At 46.2% G+C, this 10,458-nt stretch overlaps 1 protein-coding gene across 4 annotated transcripts in view; it reads left to right on the top strand.

Moving 5' to 3' along the window:
• Positions 1-78: 78 nt before the first annotated feature.
• Positions 79-10,458, top strand: part of BRD4 (bromodomain containing 4) — a gene marked incomplete at its 3' end in the record, with an annotated part of 77,464 nt that continues 67,084 nt past the window's right edge. For 2 of the 4 annotated variants that reach the window (XM_081077032.1, XM_081077033.1), the window contains exon 1: positions 89-321. Of the gene's footprint in view, positions 322-672; positions 768-10,458 lie in introns of those variants that run through there. The other 2 variants (XM_081077031.1, XM_081077028.1) reach the window with 2 other exon arrangements.

Raw genomic sequence — 10,458 nt, 5'->3', positions numbered from 1 at the left:
GGGGCGCGCACGCCGGGCGGCGGCGGCGGCGGCACGGAGCCGCGCGCGCAGCGTGCGCAGTGACGTCAGTGCGCTGGCGGCGGCGGCGGCGGCGGCGGCGGCGGCGACGGCAGGGCTGTTTGTTCTGCTCTCCCGCAGCCGAGTAGCCGAAGCGGCGGCTGCGGCGGTGGCGGCTGCCGGCGGTGCCCGCGGGTAAACGGGGCCTGTGAGCGCGGCGGAGCGGTGGGCGCGGCGGGCGGGCCCCGGCGTCACACAGCAGCCCGAGGAGGAGGCAGCGGCGGCGGGCGGCCAGCGGGGGCGGCGTGCGGCCTAGCGTCTCAGGTGAGGACCAGTGCCCTTCGGGGCGGCGGGCAGCACGGGGTGGCCGGAGGGGGCCCGCGGCGCGGCCCGCGTCACCTGCATTGCGTAATGGGGCCGGTGCGCCAGCTCCGACGCCATCGGCGCCGCACGGGGGCGGAGAGGCCGGGGCGACGCGGGCTCGGGCCTGCGGGCCTCCCGCGTCCCCGCGCCGCCCGCTCTCGCCGGGGCGTTGGCGTCGGAGTGTCGGGCCTCTCGCTCGTCCGCCCCGCCGTTGGCGCGGTCGTCCCCGGGCTCGAGGCGGGGGCGCGGGCGGGGGGCGCGGGCGCCGTGGCGGGGCGGGCGGCCGGGGGCGGGCGGAGGGCGGGCCGAGGTGCCCGGCACTTCCTGCCGCCGCCATTTTGTCAAGTGAGGAGGAGGAGGAGGAGGAGGAAGCGGCCGCTGCGGGGCCAGCGGCGCGCCCGGTCCGGGTAAGTCCCGGCCTGGCATGGTGGCGGTGGCGTCGCTGTCCCCGGGGCGGTTTCGGCCTCAGCCCGGCCGCTCACGTGGGCTGGGCCCGGCGCGCTCTCCCTCCACCCCGGCGCCTGGGTCCTGCCCGGGCCGGGGCAGCGCGCCTCCGCCCTCATTTCCTCACCTTCCCGGGCGTCCCCGGAGCTCTCCGGAGAACGCTGCTCGTCCCCAGGAGGAGGCTGCCCGGCTGCCCGGAGTCAGCTGCCTGGCGGCAGCGAGCCTGGCTCTCTCTACCCACCTTCTCCCCGCTTGGCAGCCCCTCGCTGGGTGCTTTGTTTTGCTCGGTGGGTGCTCGCTTGGCGTCCTTGCCACGGTCTCCTATTTGCGATGTGCGGGGTGGTGTTTTGGGGTGTGGTTGTGGGGGAGTAGTGATTCAGCGAAATAAAATGACCCTCCCCAAAAAACGGAAATAGCACAACTTCACCCGACTGAGACGCCCCCAAGGCCTTGGATGGAGATGGGAAATCCCACTTTGGTGTAGTGGACAGTATAGATACTCCTGTGCAGGCCGGTGATGAATCGTGTGTCTTGTCTAGAGTGGCTGACTTCCCTTTTACTCAAGACCACGCATTATTGTTTGAGGTGTTTTTATTTACTTGTTTACTCATTTAACGTGCAGCCTACTGAGGTTTGTGGTCTTGGTCTTTGGGTTCATTTTCACGTGTGTTGGATGCAAGAAGTGACTTCACCGAGACTGCCTCACGACAGTTGAAGCGTCTTTGCTTACCTTGGAGAGGGCTTTAGCTGTCCCTGTTTGCAAAACCCAAATCACAGCGTACCTCTAAGCCAGTGGCTCTTTGCTATAAGAATGGTTGGGAGATTTCTGTGAATGAGGCTGTCAAGTTCATTAAATTCTTAGTCCTTGGAATTTGTAGTCCTCGGAAATTGTCAAGAAAGCGTTACTCTACAGGACTTATGAATGTGTTTTCAATTCAGGAAGGTTTGGGATAGCACAGCCCGTTTTAGGACCTTGTCAATAATAAAACACTCCTTTTGGTTTGGTTGGGGATTATCTTTCCCGCAGGGCATTGTAGATAACCAACCCCTCCTCCCCAAAAGCTCCAACTTGGGGAAGATAAACCTCTCTGATGGTTTCCGTTGATCAAATCGAGGAGGAAAAGCCTGATCTGAAACAGAATGTATCCCTTATTATCCATCATACCCTTTACTTGGTAGGAAACATAGTATCTAAGGGCTAAGGCTGTGGAGTAGATAACATGTAAGTCTGTTAAGATAGTTTTAGTCTCACCTTGAAGAAGATGAGCCCACCTGGGTTTATCTTGCTAGAATCCATACCCGACAAATTGCTGAGAATAAGGACTTTTGCTTGTACATGAAAGTGGCTGCATTTTAAGGATAGTTTGGCTGTTCTGGGGTGCCGATATAGCTAGCTTCTAATGAGGAGGGGAAAAAATTACCTAAGAGTTGCAAGACTCATTGGCCACTTTGTAAAAATTTCAGTAAAATTTCCACTAACTTATTGAATTGTTTAAAGGAATTTAGACTTTGTTTCCAAAAGTTGTCTTTTTGAGCCAGTAGTTGTGATCTTTGTACTAAACTGCACTTTTGCTTTTGAAGGTAGAGGATGCAATATTTTTGTGTTACACAATTCAGGTTATTGAATTGCCTTGCAATGTACAGATGCTAGAGGGAGATTGAAGTTTTTTAATTGAAAGCAAAAACCATTTGGTGCCTCAGTGATTTGAAGACTGGGCTGTTAAATCTTCTGACAACCCATTGTTGTCGTGTGTCAGAATTGTATGTAGTGTTTTCGGTTTTTTATTTTGAATAAACTTGTAGATCATGTTTGTCTTTATGTTCTTGGCAAATCTATAAAAAGGAAGGAAAAGCTTGTCATTGTGAACTGCTAATGTTTTATAAATCGGTGGTTTTTGGTGTTTAGAAAAGACATTCTCAAGCCAAGGATTGTGGGGATTCCTTGTTATGCTGACATTTATTCATACGACATGAATTTGTAAAAAAATAAAAATTCCTTTAATTAATTTCTTTTTACTAGAGTGTAAGTTCCATGAGGGCAGGGTTTTGTTTGATTGGCTTTGCCTATTTTAATTCTCTGTTGTGTTCTCAGCACCTAGAAGAGCTCCAAAAATATTCTTTGATTGACTAAACTGGAGAAATAACTGAACAAGAATTGGCATGTCCATAATACCAAATGCAAATAATTCCTCTTAAGTTAATAAAATATTGTTAGCAGTGGATGTAATTGTTTAGGTGGTCGCTTACAAAGAATGAATTGTAAGATAACATTAAGGTCTCTAGAAATTGCAGTGACTTATTGATAATCCAAGCAGCATGGCTTGCAGTTGCTTCTGTGCACTATCTGCTGTACATTTCCCACTTATTTGGCAGTTTGAGATGTGGTGAGTGGGTTTGGGCTCTGGTTCAACCCTGACCTGGGAAAAACGTCTTTTAAGAGGGAGATGAAATGCTTAATAATAAACATGTATGGGCAGCATTTCTCAATGTGAATTTCATATTGTCAATAAATAAATTGATTTTTTTGAAACATTGAGCACTTTTTAATATTCTGACTTTGTGTGTATGTGATTGGCCAATCCATCTCAACAGTTTAGTTCCTGAGCTCTTACTATGTACGATGAAAGACAAGATAGTTACACAATAACTTTTATTTGGTACGTATAGTTATTAATGTAATCATCCTCCAAACATTTATTATGTGTAAGTTATGTGTAATTTCAGCATTACACTTATAAAATCCTATCGAACATCTTTTTGTTTTTGGTTTTTTATAACAGATTTATTGAGATATAATTTACACACAGTACAGTTCACCAATTTAAAGTGTACAATTCAATGGTTTTTAGTATATTTAGTTGTGGAACCATCACCACAACCAATTTTATAACCTTTTCGTCTCAAAAAGAAACCCCTATCCATTAACAGTCACTCTCCATCTCCACAACCCCTGGCAACTCCTCATTTTCCCTATCTCTGTAAATTTGCCTATTCTGGATATTTCAGGAATCGGACAACATACAACCTTTTGTATCTGGCTTCTTTCACTCAGTGTGTTTTCAGGGTTTGGGCTGTACCATGAATCAGTACTTCATTCCTTTTATGACTGAATGATATTCCATTATATGAGTATGCCACATTTTATCCATTCATCAATCAATTGGTGGGTATTTGGGTTGCTTCTCCTTTTTGGGTATTGTTGAATGACGCTGCAGGGAGCGTTTTTCCACAAGTTTTTGTGTAGACATGTATTTGGGTAGGTGCCTAGGAGTGGAATTGCTAGGGTGAGGTAATTAGGGAATGTTTTTTTTTTTTAAACTGCATTGATTTTCTAGTGCTTGCATAGAGGGTTTAAAAGAAAAGCTTAATGGCATATGGTGTGGCTATTTAAAAGAATGAGGAAATGAAAGTGCAAGGATGTCAGCATGTTGACATGTAGTACGGATTGCATGATGTGATCCCTGTTTGTGTTTTTTTTTAATTTTGCATTGTTAGAAAACAGTTTGGAATGCTAATGAGGCACAGAAGACTGTCTAGAAGATTCACCCCAAACTTGTACTACTATTGTAAAAAGTGATTTTAAAAACATCTGATTTTTTTTTTTCAATCTAAACAGGCTACAAATGATTAAACTGCACCCACATGTCCCAAAACAAATCATGGGATGTGTTCCATTCTGAAGAAATATATGAAGAATGAGTCCAGTGTCAAAGTTAGGGCAAAGCAGCCATCTCTCCCATTCTTGACCAAACCCTGAAAGGGAATAGCACTGGTTGGTCCACATCATTTGAAAATGACATTTTAAGGTTTTTTTTCTTTAAACAAAAGTAGTACATGCTTATTTTTTTTCTTTTCCTCTTTATTTTTCAATTACAGTTGATATTCAGTATTATTTTATATTAGGTTCAGGTGTATAGCATAGCAGTTAGACGTTTATGTAATTTGTGAAGTGATTCCCGGATAACTCCAGAACCTACCCGGCACCATACAGTTAGGCGTGGTCATTTTAAAGAATTTGGAAAACACAGAAAGTTAAGATAATGTTAAATGTTAAGAAATATCTCTTGTATCATTTTATTATAGTCTTTTTCTACATATGAGTGACAAAATTGGATTGTAGTCTTTAAGTTTTCAAAAATTATATGGTGAACATTTCCAAAATGCTCTATGGTAAGTGGTTGCCTAATATTTTATCATATGAAGTACCATCATTTAATTATGCTATTTTTGGACATGATTTTCAAGTTTTCTCTTTTTTTTTTCATGTTTGGAGAGTGAATTTGCTAGATCAAAGGGTGTGCAGTTTTGAAAACTTGATACAAATTTATTCTCTAGAAAACTTCCATGAATTTCCATTTCTCTCATCACAGCCTAACTGTCTTGTTTATAAGGATGAGGCTTTTAACATTTTCCCCGACAAATAGCACTTGTGTAAAAACAAAATGTCATCTTGAGTGTTCTCAGGTCTCTAAGAAGCAGAAGTGTCTCAAGATCTTGTTTGCTCTTTGACTTTTTCTACTCTCTCCTGCCCAGAGTTGAACTTTGTTTCCTGAATTCCTGACCCTACGTGTTATCTGAATGCTCTGGGGAGGGTGATGGCAAGGGCTTGAGCAGCTTCTTGTCATCCAATCCTGTCTCATTTTTGCTGGCCTGCTCCAGACTGATACCACCAGTGCAGCACAGTTAGACCCCAGTTTGAATCCTGGCCCTGCTGCCCGCTCTGTGACCTTCAATCTGTCATTCATTCAACCTTCCCCAAACTTCATTTATGAATCTTTCAGCTGAGGATAAAATGAGGCCGTGACTTCTCAAGGTTAGCTATTTGCTGTCATTGACCATGGCGAAGAATGAAGTGAGACTAGGTAGCTGGGTTAGGAAAGTGTACCAGCTGACGCGTGTCACCAAGTGTCACTAGAGGACACCAAGATGGGCCAGGTGCTTTCCCAGAACCCCTCTATGTGTGTCTTCCTCAAAGTGAGCTGAAAGTGGAGCCCAATGGAGGAGGTGCTTTAAAGTGAGGTTGAGGTTGTTTTTAAGTAAGATTTGTTTTTAATCTGTGAGATTAAAAGTGGTGATAATGAGATTGGGATTGGTGGAAATGCAGGCAGCTCTGGGGGCTTCTACTCTGGGATCTTGGCTACAGAGTTTGGGGAAATGATCAGCAGGGGAAGGTAGCCTGTGTGTTCTCAGGCCTAAACTGTAACTTGTCTGTTTCATTAAAACCTGGTTATATGAGCAAAGGGTGGTTGAAGTTGCTGCCGGACCGAGGTTTTCCCAGTGCGCTAGCACAGCACCCCCCTGCACCTTCCTACTGCCTTAGGCCTTCATTTGAATTGTGTTGACATCTTGGCTTGGTGAAAGGATTCTGGTCTCCAGGAAGGTTTGTGTCACAATTCAGGGCCTCTCTGGGAGGGAGGCAAGGCAGCTGGATGAGCCAGGAAAGTGGAGTTCCTGGCTGGGAGGTTGATGGACTTGGGGCCTGTTGACCAGAAGAACCAGTCCATGCCAGTTGCCATTACTAGGGGCCATTCAGATCCAGTTCCGTGTGGAATTCCTTTTGTGTTAAACACAATCTGAGAACATATTTCTTTAAGAGATTGGTCAGATCTGAGCATTTAACCACCAATTGAGAGTACTTGAATGAATATGCCATTTTTGATCTGTGACATACAAGTAAAGACTTTTGGTTCACCCTAGATAGAGGCTCTTCCTTGTGATCTTTTCCTTGACAAGTGTTGGCCTGTTCCGCCCAGTGTAGGAAATACCAGGACTTGGGGCTATGGCAAAGGGAGATCTGTGGCGTCCACTGTCCGGCTGGCCCAGCGCAGCCCCTTTCTGGCCTGACCTCAGGCAAGTTACATAAGCTTCCCTCAACCTCAGTTTCCTTACTTGTAATATGAGTTTTGAATGCTTAAGCATGGGGGCGGGGGGCCTCACATCTCTATTATATTCAGATTGGGGGAGAAAGGGAGCCTCTGGTCTCTATTATGTTTTAGTGGTGGTGGAGGGGGGTGCATACTTTGCTCTACCCTCTGTCCAGGCCTCACTGCGTGAAGTCACCTTCCTGGTCTTGGTGTCCACTTAAGGCTGGAACTTATTATTTGTTCTTAGCTGCTGTTCTGTCCAAAGACTGGAAGCAGTGCTAGGGGAGAGGTGTTGGGCTTGGTATTGTGTAATTTCCAGAAATAAGAATTAGTTAATTTCTGTGTCCTTATGTGTGGCAAATGTCCCCAGTTGTCCTACCCCAGGCAGTGACACATACATGCCTGTGGGCAAATTGGCCTTTGAGGTTTTGTTTTGTGTAAAAGAAAGGGAACAAAGTGGGATAAATTTGGGGATTTTATACGTGAAACACTTTCCACTGTGTTTGAGGAAACGTATTTCATGGGAATGTTGAAACAGGAGAGCTGCATGGAGTGTGGAACCTGCCGGCCCGGGGTGAGGGCGGGGGGGGGGGGGGCTGTGGGGCACACTGCCTGCTTTCAGTTGGTTCCATACCCTCCCAAGCCTCAGTTTCTCATATGTGAAATGGAATAATAATTTTTGTGCTCCAAAAACTTTGACCAGAATCTAGATTTTAAGAGAACATAGTTATTTTTGTATTATCTGTGTTTTTCAAATGATGGGTAATGAAATGAATTTAGTAGCTTGGAACCATCTTATAAGGAAAAAATTTAGCGTCAAAGGTTGTCACCCATTCAAGGGTATTTCATAAAAACTTTGACTTTATATGTTGTGTATGTAATAAAATGTGTTTCTGATTATCGTCACGTCAGAACAGTGTGAAATAACATTGTTTTAGATACAACTCAATGGTAACTGGATACTTTGATTCCCCCTGTCCCTTTTTGGCTGTTTTACAATCTATTTCTTCATCACTTTCCCAAGGGTGACTTCCTGGATATGCTTTCTAGTAGCAGGTGAATTGCATTGATCTTTTTCTTTTCTTCCTTGTACCCACTGCTTGCTTGCTAGAAGCTCAATAGGGAGTGGGAATGGGGTGGGGAAGTTGAGAAAGCATGTAGTGGTGAAGGTTGCAGCAGGCAAAACAAGAAGTGTATAGAGTGGTGTGTGTGTAAGGCACATGTAAAACTAGTTACAACAAAAGGGACTTTGTTGACTGATGTGACAAGAAGTCTGGGTGGGGCTCAGGCCCAACTGAAGCCAGGGGCTCCAACAGGGACAGTAGAGCTTGTTCTCTATCTCTGATCTCCTGACCTCAAGGTTAAGAGTGTGTCTTCCCCAGTAGTTCTCTCTAATGGCAGGAGACGCTGGCTTGGATCATTGCCCATCCCTGCCCGTGTGCAGTACAGGGCTACCTCAGACATGGCACCTGTCGCCCATCTCTGCCCTCCGCTTGCTCACCCCAAGTAGTAGCTCCAGCAGCATCTTGGCCATTATTGTGAGTCATGCTGTATGGGAGACTTTTGTTGAACCATCTGTCGTTTACACTAGAAGTAGACTGCACCACCTAACTTGAAGCTAGAAATTTTGGATGGCTGAAAAGGGAGTTAATATTCCATACTAAGGTCATAAACCAGAATTAGTTGAAATCAGCGTTAAAATTAGTTAAGAAAAGGGTAAAGTGAAGATGGTTAAGGCCGTGTGTATTCCTAATCCTGTAGTAGAGGGATAAATGAAAGACACGTTTATCTTTCCCGGTCTCAGATACAGAAGGAGCTGCTGTGGGGGCTCCGGGAGGGGTCAAACCAAGTCTCAGAAGTCGCTTGGGAGGGCGAGAGGACTCCAGCCACCAGTGATAGGACAGGACCCCTTTTGGTCAGAAAAGCAGCCGTAGGAAAAACACAGGTGAGATGAGCTTAGATCAGCAAGGAAGCGTAGGGCAAGACTCTGGTAAGACACCAGGTCGATGAATTTCACTGAACGCGTGCATGAATGAAGTTACAATGCGGCACATTTCAGTAGACTGGATTCATCTTTCATCCGTGCCTGCAAAAGCTATCGTCGTCATTTTGCCATTTGCTAAGCTGTTTCTGTACTTAAGTTCTTGTAAAGTCTGCTGCTTGGCATTCCTCCCGTATTACAGAAAGCCTACTCAGATTTCCATAATCAAAAACAAGTGTTAAGCACTGCTAGAGGAATCATTTTCCTACAGTTCTCGCTGTTGGATTTATTCGGTCCTTTAAGGGGCTCATGATAATTGAGGATCCAGTGGCTAAGGATGCGACTGGCTTTTCCCTAGAGTGTTGGTTCTTAACTTGAGGAGAGGCCAGGGGTCCCTTTGAGGACGTGATGGGTGCTGTGGGTTCTTTCACCAGAAAAATGCATAGTCGTGAACTTGAGACGATTGGGACAGTTTTCAGAACCCTAAAGTCCATCCAAGGACCATGTACCAACATGATTTTCCTGGATTTTACTTTGAGAATGGGAAATTTCTTACTATGTTAATTAAAAGGCTTTTGATGGTTTTGAGGACTTTTCTTGTTGCACGCATCCTGCTTTTTCAGACGTTTGCAAGTTGATGATGCGGAAACAGTGTGGGGCGCCCATTTTGTAAAAACCTTCCAGAGGTTTTTACAGAACCCTCAAATAACCTGTGTCTCAGCAGTGGTGCAAACCTGCCCAGGGCCTCTGTGCACCCCTCTTTGTCAGCATTTTCTCTTTTCTGGGCATAAGGAATGTCAGAATGTGCCAGAATAGGCCTATTGCGGAGAAGGAAGATTGTGTTCTGGGGCCCTTCACTGAAGCTGCTGCTGTTCCTAAAATTGTCTGTACAATTTGGTGTCAACGTGGAGCCTTTGCTGCAAAAGGTAACGGAATGGGCCACTAGCCAGCCTGATCATTTGATGGAGTTGGAAGTGGGTAGACGTAGAATGATTCCGGCTGCGGTCCCCTGTGTGGCTTAGCACCTGCTTTCTGCCATGGGACATTTGTTCACACACACTCTTGAACCTGCAGGCTGAGGAAGACAGAACTTGTGGGGTGGGAAAGTCCCATCCCTTAGCGAAATACGCTGATGTTTAGGAATATGGACGCGCTACACCAGGTGTTGTGTGCACAGTGCCGCTATATTCTCTCTCCCCAAATCCCTCTGGTAGAAGGAATAGGAAATGCGACACCATAAACTTGAATAATTCATACTTCTGTAATTGGGGCAGAGTTGTCAGAGGATAGAAAAGAACTTCTAAGAATAGTGCATGTGAAAAACTCCTTTGCTCCTTAATCTCTAAAGTGTAGAGATTAAATTTACACTCGTATATGCTAGTGGATATTCCCCCCCCCCCATTTACTGTTAGCGTTGGCTATGATTAGTCCCATTGTTCGGTTGAATTACAGTCTTATACAGGCATGACTTGTGTTCCTTAAGCAGTTTACCCATCTATTCTGTAAGAGAAACAGAGGGCCGGCCCGGAGCACTGTGCTCCTAACGCGAGAGGTCTCCGGTTCAATTCCCACATGGGCCAGTGAGCTGCGCCCTCTACAGCTAAGAGTGTGAACAACAGCTGTCCCTGGAGCTGGGCTGCGGTGAGCAGCCAGTGGCCAGCATGAGTGGCCGGCAGCCAGCGAGAGCTGCCGTGGGCCGCTGTGAGCGGCCGACCAGTGACCGCCTGCCTCAGCCGGGGGGGAGCTCAAGGCTCATAACACCAGCATAGGCCAGGGAGCTGTGTCCTACACAACTGGACTGAGAAACAG

This window comes from Rhinolophus hipposideros (genome assembly GCF_964194185.1).
Source record: "Rhinolophus hipposideros genome assembly, chromosome: 16".
NCBI lineage: Eukaryota > Metazoa > Chordata > Mammalia > Chiroptera > Rhinolophidae > Rhinolophus > Rhinolophus hipposideros.
This window is presented reverse-complemented; position numbering and strand designations above follow the sequence as displayed.